This window comes from Nycticebus coucang, chromosome 23 (assembly GCF_027406575.1).
Source record: "Nycticebus coucang isolate mNycCou1 chromosome 23, mNycCou1.pri, whole genome shotgun sequence".
Lineage (NCBI taxonomy): Eukaryota > Metazoa > Chordata > Mammalia > Primates > Lorisidae > Nycticebus > Nycticebus coucang.
The window spans coordinates 18,984,709-18,996,045 of NC_069802.1; the positions used below are offsets into that span (position 1 = coordinate 18,984,709).

The 11,337-nt window shown below is 34.4% G+C and overlaps 1 non-coding gene across 1 annotated transcript; it reads left to right on the forward strand.

Annotated features, from left to right (window-relative positions):
• The first annotated feature begins 5,870 nt into the window (after positions 1-5,870).
• LOC128576141 (U7 small nuclear RNA) lies at positions 5,871-5,932 on the forward strand. The gene has a single exon (XR_008377255.1). It is a non-coding gene; the product is annotated as a U7 small nuclear RNA (small nuclear RNA).
• Positions 5,933-11,337: the final 5,405 nt, after the last annotated feature.

An 11,337-nucleotide genomic window follows, 5' to 3' on the forward strand; every position in this document is an offset into this window, starting at 1 on the left:
TCTGACCTCCCTCCAGAGAAAATGGAGACCATGTTCTTCACTTCAACAGCTTTCTGACTTTTACTTGTGGGGATCATCAAAGAAAGTTCCAGAAATTTTTATTACTTTAGAGCATTTATTCCTACCTTAAGTAGCAAACCTCACAACCAGGTTATATACTGATAAACAAACTTCTTTGCATTATATATGCAATTCTATGAACAGAGTTCCCTAAACATGATGGCTTACTTACTTTATACCTAAAGTCCCAATCATTCCTTGTGCTAAAATAATTTCATTTCATATATTTTTGGTAGTCACCAGCAGTGTCAATCTTACATAGGCACCATGTAACTGTAATGGGGACTCCCATGATTCAAAGGAACAGCACTTTCCATAACAAAATTTTACTGAAAATATCCATGTAATCAAAGTGGGTTCTTGATATGCTAGCAAAACCAGAAAAATGTTCCACTCTATCTTTCAAGAGGAAAATGTTTAGAATTGTACCATATCTTTTCTTTTTCCTTGCCAAACACTATGTTAACTGCCCTAAATTCCTAATTATCTCTTTTACATTTTATTCATGTTTTATCATTTAAGCTGATCATTCCTCCCCTGCTGGCATATTTGACTCTTTTAGATGCTAAAATGCTGTCCTCACTCACTTTCCACTTTCACTGACAATCTTCATAGCTGTTCAAAGAACAAGATTGTATTTACTATCAACAGGGATTCTGGTTGCAAACTGCCTGAATTAAATCCCTGCCTCTGCTTCTAAACCAGCTGCACAAATTTAAGCAAGTGGCTTGACTTTTCTGTATCTCCATTTTACTACTTAAGCCAGCAAGGTTAATGGGAATATGAGCAAGCCTGTGGTAGGAATCACCCTTTGTCTTTATAATGGCAGGAATCTCTGCAATTCCCAGGCCATTTTAGAACATAGTTAGCACAATAGTTCTTCAAAAAAGATTTTGTCTGCACATGCCCTACTCAACACGCTGTATTTTGAATGCCTTGGAGAATGGAGTATATGCTGAGTCTTCTTAGGGGTTATGATTAGCAATTGGCTGATTAGGTGACTTAAAATAGATTAATTCCAACATTGCTAGCCCTTTGGTCTTAAAACCCTTTCTCTACAGTATGCAAGAAAGGTTCAACAGTTTGACTTACTTCACCATTGAATCTAAGCTTCATTTAGCTAATGTGGACTATTAACATCAGTCCCAGTAAAAACCCAGATAAGTGCCCCCATATCCATGAATGTGTTCAGACAGGACCATATATTATATTTTCCTTTTGCTTAATTTCTACTTCTGACTCCTCATGTGCTTCAAAATCTTGCTAAAGATGATTAAAACATTTAGTGTGCAAGTCACTGTATTCTTGTATTTGTCTTTAGCAAAGACCTTTGTTGTTAACATGACAGGTGATGGAAGTGCTGAATAAGGTGATTGTTTCCTACCTATGCTTTCTTATGTAGAAATGATGGTTTGTTTGAAAAGTGGGTGTGTTGTTGCCCTTGCAATATGAAAGCAGGGGGTCACAGATTTAGGAGATTAGCTTTTCTCAGACTCATCTACATTTGTTCAAAGACTCCATTCTCTGTCTCAAGTTTCCATTTTCTCCCTACAAAGGCCATTTCCATAGCACATGGTTGATGAGCATTTTCTTTAAAGATCAAGTTAAGAAATATTTTACATGTCATGACTTAGATGGTCTTTGTTGAAACAACTTAATTCTGTTGACAATGTCGTTGCAGCATAAGAGCAGCCCTAAATATCATGCAATGTTGTGACAGTATTTCAATAACACTTTATTTATAAAAAGCAGATGGTAGCCCGAGAGCCAGAGTTTGCCAACCTCATCTTACCATCAGAGATGTGGCAGGATTTAGCTCTTGACTAGAACCACACCTCTTCCATGCGTACTGTTAAGATAGGGTTTTGGTCTCAGATATACGTTCCTGGTGACTCTAGGTGAATATAAACTTCTTTAAAGCAGCCTTGGAAGTGTTCTGGTTCTCTACACAGCTTGCAATTTGTATCTTCATAAATTTTAAGTAGTCTTTTTTCCATATATGCTTTCTGGGAAAGCATATATGGAAAAATGTCAGAAGAAGCCAAGTCTTTGTATTTACCCTGTAACCATCACATCTAATTGTCACAGCAGTTTGAAGGTTTTATCACCTTGCCCTCTCATGCATTTTATTCTATATTATACCAAGGGTGATTAGAATAATCATGATGTAATTATATGCTGAGAATAATATATGACATAATGAATTTCCTCCATCCATGAGATTTTTCCTGGGTGGCTTTAATATATGAGAACACCAAACAAGACTCCTATCTCAATGGTTTGCTATATAAATCAACTTGTGGTACTTATGTCTATATCAGTTAGGAGCATAGCAGATAACAAATAATGTGACCAAACTGAGACAATTGTGAAGATGCTTCAATAAAGGAAGTATTCCCAAAGGGGTGGGCCATGTGTAGGGAAAACACAGTGTGCTCTTTGATAAAGATCTTATCTTATTTAAAAGATGCATTGATTTATACTTATTTCAGTTTTAGAAGTCACCCTGTTTTTGCTGATGCTCGTGAAATCTTAGAGCTATGTTATGAACATTTTCCGTACAGCAATCATAGACTATTCCTGGTGGAAACAGTAGTTAAATTAGAAACATTGTTATTAAACTTGATGGAATTTACTCCTTAAATAATTTAAGTCTGAATAAATTGGAATAAGCTTTGCACATGGTGGATTTGCTCAAACCTGCCCTGGTGATCAATGCCTTTTTGTGAGGAGGAGGGGAGGAGGATAGATAAACCACTATCTTTTCCTAAGTAGACTAAGGAAAAACTAAATTATGGAAAAATTTGGAAAATGTATTTATGTATTTAGTTATCTGTGATAACTTTAATAAGTTGGAGCTACTTTAGTTAAAATATTCTAGTTAAAACAATCGAGTTGAAAGTTTGCTTAGGTCATATACATATTTTGTGGAAGATTCTGAGCTTGAGTGCAGACAGTCTATTGCAATTCACCTGAGTCTAATGCAATAATTATTAAATAGAATGACTATTATTAACATGTATTCATGGTCTTATTTATATAGAAAAGGTTTATGAAGTTGTGGAAAAAGGGTTTATTCTCTAAAGCTATGGGTCCATTCTCTCTGAAATACTTAATTTTGATCTATGATTATACAACATATTTCTCTGCTTAAATTCAGTCTTAAATTAATCTGCAAACTGGCTTATTGCCATTTACTTTTTACTAAACCTTAATTTCTGAAATCTAAGAAGGTTTTGATTATATAGTATTGATACATATTCATCAAATCTGTAATTATTTTTCTTTCCTTTTCTTTTTTTTTTTTTATTGTTGGGGATTCATTGAGGGTACAATAAGCCAGGTTACACTGATTGCATTTGTTAGGTAAAGTCCCTCTTGAGTCTCACTTTGTCTCCCTTGGTGGAATGCTGTGGCATCATAGCTCACAGCAACTTCAAAGTCTTGGACTCAAGGGATCCTCTTGTCTTAGCCTCCCGAGTATCTGGGACTACAAGTGCCCACCACAAGGCTCGGCTAGTTTTAGAGATGAGATCTTACTCTTGCTCAGGCTGGCCTTGAACCTGTGAGCTTGTGCAATCTACCCACCTTGGCCTCCAGAGTGCTAGATTATAGGCGTGAGCCATTGTGCCCGGCCCTACATCATTATTTTTCTTATGTTGCATCAAATATTTTTATGTTATTTATTTTGACTTTGTCACCAGTAGAACTGCCCACACTCTATTTTTTCCCTTCCATATCATATAAATTAACATTGGTAATTACTAAGTTTCAATTCTCTTAGTTAAAATGCAAAAAAATAAAAATGTCCAGAAAAGATGTTATTCCAAACTAGGCATTGTAGATACTATTAAGGTCAGTAAGAATAAAAAAGAAAAGTGATGATTAACTAAAAGGGAAAAGTTCAAATATCGAAGGTACTGTCAACTCCAGCAAGAGAATTATACTTGCTAGCTAATGTGTAGGTACAGCTGGTTTAACCCATAGTTTGGGCAGGATCCATTCTTCATGTTTAACTATTTGAAAAGCACAAGAATTAATGTTATAAATATAATTATTTATAATTATTAAAACTCTTCTTAAAATTATATCTTGTATTAAGATATAATTAGATATATTGAAATATAAGAAGCATTTTTGTGATAATGCCCTTTTTATCTTTGAAATAAACTCTACTCTCTCCTTTGCTCTCGCGATCTTTGAAATAAACGACTATTTCAAAGGAGAGAAACTTTATTTCTCTCCTTTTTCGCCTTCTTACATGAGGGTCTGGTTCATCCTTCATCTTTCTGATGTTTAGAGTTAACAAATTTGAGGCAGGATGACATTCCTATTTCTCTCTATTAAAGTTATTTCTATACATCTCCCATCTCACTTTTAGAAGCCCCTGCCTTTTATTATATGTCTATTTGCTATATATACCTAGATCAATGAGTCTCATTTTTAGGGTCAGAACAGATACTGCATTTGTATCTGTTGGTGGAATATAGCTTTTTCTCCAGGAAGACAGACTAGGCAATCACATATAAGCAAGTATTTCTCTTCAGATGGGCTTGAGAAACTTAATAAAGCAATCATATAAAATGTTCAATGGCGATAAACACCCTTTGACAAGAGGTATTTATGTTTTCTACACATTTTAGTTTAGAAAACAGCATTGGAAGGTTTTAACTTTGTATCTTAATTATTCAACAAAGAAAGCAAAATGAAACACAACAGAGTTTATTATTTATTTTATAGGGAAAATAAAAACAAAAGATATGGCTAAAATTCATTTTTTTTCCTTGTACACTGTCCTATAAAAACTGGCAAGACTTAAAATGTCTTATATGTAGAAGAATATTTTTTAAGAATTTGCTCAAGTCCATCTGCTTACGGCCTGATAAATCCTAATTATTTCCTTCTCTCGGATTCACATAAGCTGAAAAATCTCCACAAGATAGGTTTCTCTGATATTTCATATATCCTTACATTTAAATCATTCCCATAAGGCTTTAATTTTGAGCATGAATATGGAAGAATATAAAATCTAGTAAAACAAGCCAAAAAGATTTGAAAACTTTATCATACTTGTATAATTATAATAGTTTATCAAAGTATTTTGAGTGGCAAGTAATGATAACATGAATATAAATAGGGTATTAAACTATTAAACTAGTGAATAAGACCGAGGGTGCCACAGGAAGTCTCTGGAGATGGCAGTTGATGGTAAGGAATGAGTAGAGCTTAGCTGTACAAAGACAGACCAAAGTGTTCTAGACAGAGCATGGTGAATGTCCAGGAGATGCCATACTATGTTCAGAAAGCAAATTACCCCTGTATCTTTATTAGAAGGGCTATGACAGAAGCTCTTGCTGCCTGTAAAATATAAATTTCCTTTTTATGTTTCTATGAATTCTCTCTTTCTTTCTTAATCACTAGACCGTATGCTTCTTTAAATTTAGGTGATGCCCACAAAAGTAAGGTATGGTCAAGGATATGCAAGGAGAGGTCAATCTTCAGGCCATCTAGAAGACTCTGTAATAAGGCGCGTAACTCTCTTTCCCCCATGCTCAATCTTGGGACATGAGTAGTTAGTTTTGTGTGTCTCTGTGTGTGTGTGTGCAAAATAAACCGCATCTTTACTAAAAATTATTTTTTAATATTTTTTCCTAGTAGATGAACATAATTTTGACTAATAGAACTGCATAAAAAGAGTAGTAGAAATAACTGTTAAGCAAAATTATATGATGAAGATCCTTTTAAATGAAAGATTTTGAACTTCTAAATATCAGGGCATTAGTAAGTACTTTTCAAGAAGAGAATAATATGAGTATTGCAGCTCTTTTAGAATTTGTCTAGCAGGCTTTCTGGTCCTCACTGGAAGACCCCAATTTTTAAAAAATGTAAAAAAAGATATATATAGAGAGAGAATATTATGAATAGATTTTAATTTTATAAATATCATGCAACAATCTGTAGAATTCCTTAGAATATGATCAGCCTGGAAACAGAAAAACCAATTTAAGAGCTGGTGAACATCTCCAAGGTGACCACAGGTCTTTACTTGAGTGAGAAATGTTTTTCACCAAGATGAGAAATGAGGGGAAAGACAAAGATTAGAAAACATATTGAGTTTAGCTTTAGTTATTTTGACATTGGGTATCTATGGAATAGCCAAGAACATCTGTGCAGTGCTTCCTGATTCAAAAAGAAAATTCTGTATGAAAAAAAAAAAAAAAAAAAAAGAAAATTCTGTATGACTAGTAGTCGATGACCTTTATACACAGAGCTATAAATACAGTGATTAAAAATCTGACTTTTTTGCTGTAACGTCAAGATAAACTCTGCAAACAAAAGGACCGTGGATGATAGTTTAAATGAATAACTAAAATAAATTGAGCAAAAACCAAACACCTCTTACCTTGAGAGCATAGGTACATTTAGAGCTAAAATTACGACTGCCTTATTTCTTTGAGTAATTATAAAGTAGGAACCACGATAAAGTAACATTGAGGGATTTTTCCTGCTTGGCCGTAGTTCTATCCAGTGGCTAAAGTAACTTGTAAGAAAACAAAAAAGTATTCTCTTATGAGATCATTCTTAAGCTCTTTATAACCTTCAGAGATTGTGTGGAAGAATCTGAAAAGAATATTAAATATGAAAAGAATCCTGTAATAGCATAGATTAATCCAATAATAAACTTTTAAGCTAATGACTTTTAGAGTACAATTTAATAATTTAGTAAATGACTCAATTCCTATTCCTACAGACCTTTGAGATATAAATTTCAATTCAGTATTTCTCCTGCACACTAAAAGTAGAATGCATATGCAATTCAATGTTAATTTCTTATGCTGAAAGACTTTGCAATAGACCAATTCACTTATCTTCCTCTTCTCTGCCATTTATTTCAATTGAATAAATACAATACATTTCTTCACTGTTTTGATTGAATAAGTGAGACAGAACATGCCTTTGTAATTCTTGTATTCATCAATAAGAATGAATGTTCTTAGAATAGAGAAAAGAATAAGTGTAATTTATTTCTAAATTAACCGGTATGTTTCCTGGGTTTTTTAAAGACAAGGATGGGGGCTGATTAATCACACGATAATTATTCATAAAGTATAAGTATTCTAGCTAATTATTTAAATTTGTGTTAGGAATTTATTTTGAAATGTGCAATATGTTCACTGATAACCTGTTTCATGATTATAAAAATATTCTATGTAGGAATTTCTAAGTATATTCCTATACATTAATAAAATAGAATATCAGGAAACCACCAAAATTATGATATAGAAGCTAGCATATTCTCACTAAAACATGTTCATCCTTTTAACATGCATAAAAAGCACATGTAAGCAAATCTACAACAAAATGTCAACAGAACCAATTTTTGTAAAAATACATAATATTTAAATATGTAATATTTAATGCATATGCACTCAAATTTAAGTATTTTTTGCAAAGAAGTAAAAAATCTGGACAGTTTTGTTATTCAATTTTAATGCTGCCTTTTATGAAGGAGCATTTATGTCACTTATGATGCAAACTAAAGGAACAAAGAAAGTAAAATTCAACACTGTAGATTTTTAAAATATATACTAACAAAACAAAACCACGCAAAAGAAGGCTTCCATAAAATTCCAGAAGTAAATTCAGACATATGGTATAGCAAATGTCAGGATTAAAAGGTGTAAATCATATTGTTCTAGAACAAGCCATGGGAACTTTCACAATAATATAACACTTAAAAGTAACTGTCTACAAATGCAACATAGTTTAGTTGATTTCTTGAATATTTGGAGGCATTTTCACATAAACCAATACAGTTTGACTAAATTTAATTGAGATAAAACAACAGCTTATATCTGCCTTGAAGTAATCGGCAGTTGAATCCTGCAGTGTCTCTCACACGGGGCAGTTCTGTCTTTCAGGTTTGATGTTTGTTTGTTTGTTTGTTCAGAATGGGGTGTAGAATGGGAAGCCAGACAGAAGTTTCTGTGTGTGATAAAGCATCTTCAGCTTAAGAACTGCATTTTGGTTATCTATTGCTGCATGGCAGAGTACTCAAACTTAGTGGCTTGAAACAGCAATGTGCTATTACCTCTTAGAATTCTGTGGGCCACTGGGTATAGCTAAGTGGTTCTTGAAGGGTCTGTCAAGTGGTGATAATCACTCAGGAGACAGGTCTGCTGGAAGCCCAGGGAGGCTCACTCATTTGGCCGATGTGGCTTTTCAAATGACTGCTCAACCGGGATTCCCACCTACAGAACATGTATATAATTTCGCCACGCAGTCTGGGCTTTTACGAACGTGATGGTTATGTCCTAGGTTGTGAATTAGGACTGAAAGTTCGAGCAACAGAGGCAGAAACTACCAGCCTTCTAGCCACCAGCTTCAGAGATGAAGCATCATCACTTCACTACATTCTCTTGCTTAGACAGCACAGGCCGGTTTCAAAGTGAAAAATAATTATTTAAGGGTGAGAAACCTAGAGTGGAAGACTGGAGGAAAATGCAGGTTGGAAAGGTGGCATTTTTGGAGAATAGCTTTCACAGTCGAACACTCATCAGCTCTTTGAAATTTTTATTGTTTGATCACTTAAGAAGGACTACTCTCAATAACAGTCAAAACTGAACAAGTCTACAAAACTTGACAGCCTCCTCACAATGTTTGCAGCCCTGCCTAGGTTCCCAAGTGATATTTCTTTTTTATCATTTTTCTTTTCTATTTTCTGTCCATCTTTTTTTTTTAATTATTGATATCTTAATAATCAAATGTCATGAGAAAAAGTAAAGCAGCTAGCAGGATTCCCAAGAGACAGTGAGGGTTTGATTTGGTTTGATTTGAAGTGAAGCAAATATTTGAAAATCAGGGAACACTGGATTTAAACAGTCAAACTGTTCTACTGTAATTTCTCTTCTCTGCAAGTCCATTACTTGATTATCTCCATTATTTGACAAGATTGATCCTTCCTCTTTCTGGATCCTGCCCTCTGTCTATTGGGATCTACTTCCTTTCTGTTCAACCCTTCACAACCACATTTATTGCTCTTTTTAAATACATCAGTTAAATATAGATATGCTGTGGTTCCTTAAAAGTGGCACGCAATGGTTGGAGGAAATACTATGATACAGAAGAAGACAAGAGGCATCAAGGTAAACGAATGTAACATAAGTAAATTAGAATGTGCAAGAGAGACATTGATGTATTCACACTTGGACGAGAGTGAGAAAGATACCCTTGCAAATATATAATCAGCCAAAAAAATGTATATAGAAATGAAGCATGGATTTTATTCTTTAATGAAGAAAATACAAGTGAAGATGGCCTAGATCGCAGTAGAAATTATCACAACTCAAGTTAAACATTTTAGTTTCTTTGGTAACGGAACATCTACCATAAGCAAGTACCCTGTTTCCCTGAAAATAAGACAGTGTCTTATTTTAAGGTGTGCTCCCAAAGATGCTCTAGGTCTTATTTTCAGGGGACGTCTTATCTTTCCTGTAAGTAGGTCTTATTTTCAGAGGATGTCTTATTTTCGGGGAAATGTACATGATGATAAAAACATAGGTAAAGAGGATGTCATGAAGGCTGTGTTAACCAGTTTGATGAAAATATTAAAAAGAAAAAAAAATAGGTAAATGAAGTAAATAGAAAGTAAGAGCCATACTCTTCGTCTTTTCTTGGGGGGAGGTCTTAGAGAGATTTAGTAGAATTTTGTGCTAAAGGTCATGTAGGATGAACATGACCATTAAAGAATAAACTTGAGACTGATTATTAAAGAAAGTGAGAGAACCCCCATTGTGCAAACTTCACAGATATAGCTCACTTCTTCATTCTGGGTCAATGCTGAGTAATAAATCATGTAGCTGTATATATCTGAGTTCCCCTGGCTGGTTTAATAGGCATGGAAACGTGGAAAGAGAGCCCAGAAAATAGGGGGGAAAGTAGATTCTCCTCTCCTGGTGTATGGAGATTCTGAGTCCTTTAGGTTTTGCTGTTTGTATTGTTTTTTCCCCTATCATTCCCACCTTGAACGACTGTGTGCTCTGCAGAAGGGGCTGCAGACAGGCTGCGATGGATTTGCCCAACATAGAGCACCAAGTGTGTATATTTTGGGATTCTCTTGTAAGTAGAAGATTCAGCTAGACTGAAAAAGAATGTCTAGCATGAACACCTACATTCGAATTTCTAGAAAAGCTCAATAATTTCTAAAATGTATGGACATACATGTTTGTTTATTAATAGAGGCACTTAAAAAATGGAGTGGGTAAAATTTTGATGTCCCAAATGGTTTTTGTAGATAGATAATCCCAATGAGGACAAAAAAAAAAGTTACTCTGGAGGTAAAAAAAAATATAATCCCAGAAATGAACCGTTCAAGAGAGGAGGAGCCAAAGAGCTGGGCTCCAACAAAGGCCAGAAGACAAAGGTAAACAGCAGAAATCCAGAAGAAGGGGGGTCCTCTCATAGGATTTGGCCAATGTGAACACTGAGACAGATTATAAAAACAGAAAAGCAAATATCACCTTCACTAAAAAGGTAAGATATAAACCAAAATGTCAAATGTCTGATAGGTTGTTGGAATCCTGACTGCCAAATTTATGGTCAGCTGTTGCTGACTGAAGAGGTTAAAAAAGTGCTCCTGAGGAAATGGTCTCTTCTATGAGGGACTCTGCCCACAAGAAAAATAAGGACAAATCTCTGAAAGTTGTCAGTAATAAAGACTCCACAAGAGAAAAATAAATTATAAATGCCAAAGATGAAGATATGGAAAAGAAGAGAAAAAGACTAAAATATTTTATTTTATTATTGACTTTCCTTGAGAAAGTGAAAGAAGAGAATGATTCCAAGTTAGTGTCTTACTGTGGGGATCCTATTTTAAGATGTGTGTCATAAATATTTAATCTTATGTAAAAGAGAGTTAGTCTTAGACATTGATTTTTGTAATGGTGGCATAAATCATTTTGGTTAAATTAGTATTGAGACATTAAGCAGTTTTCTTAAGTAACCATACAATATTTCCACTGGTAAATGGTAATTTCCTTTCAGCATTTTGTCTTGAAACAGATATATTTAATCATCTCTGGCCTAATGGAATTGTACAATCTTGGTACAAGATGTGTGAGAATACGAAGAACTGCATATTTCTGCGTTCCCAGAGCCATTCTTAATTCCCAGGTATTAGAATTGACATGGACACCCAGAATGTTGAATTAATTTTTTTTTCTCCTGGATGATGGTCCCTTGTCTGTGAGATAAATGGAATAGGCTGGAAGGTTGCCT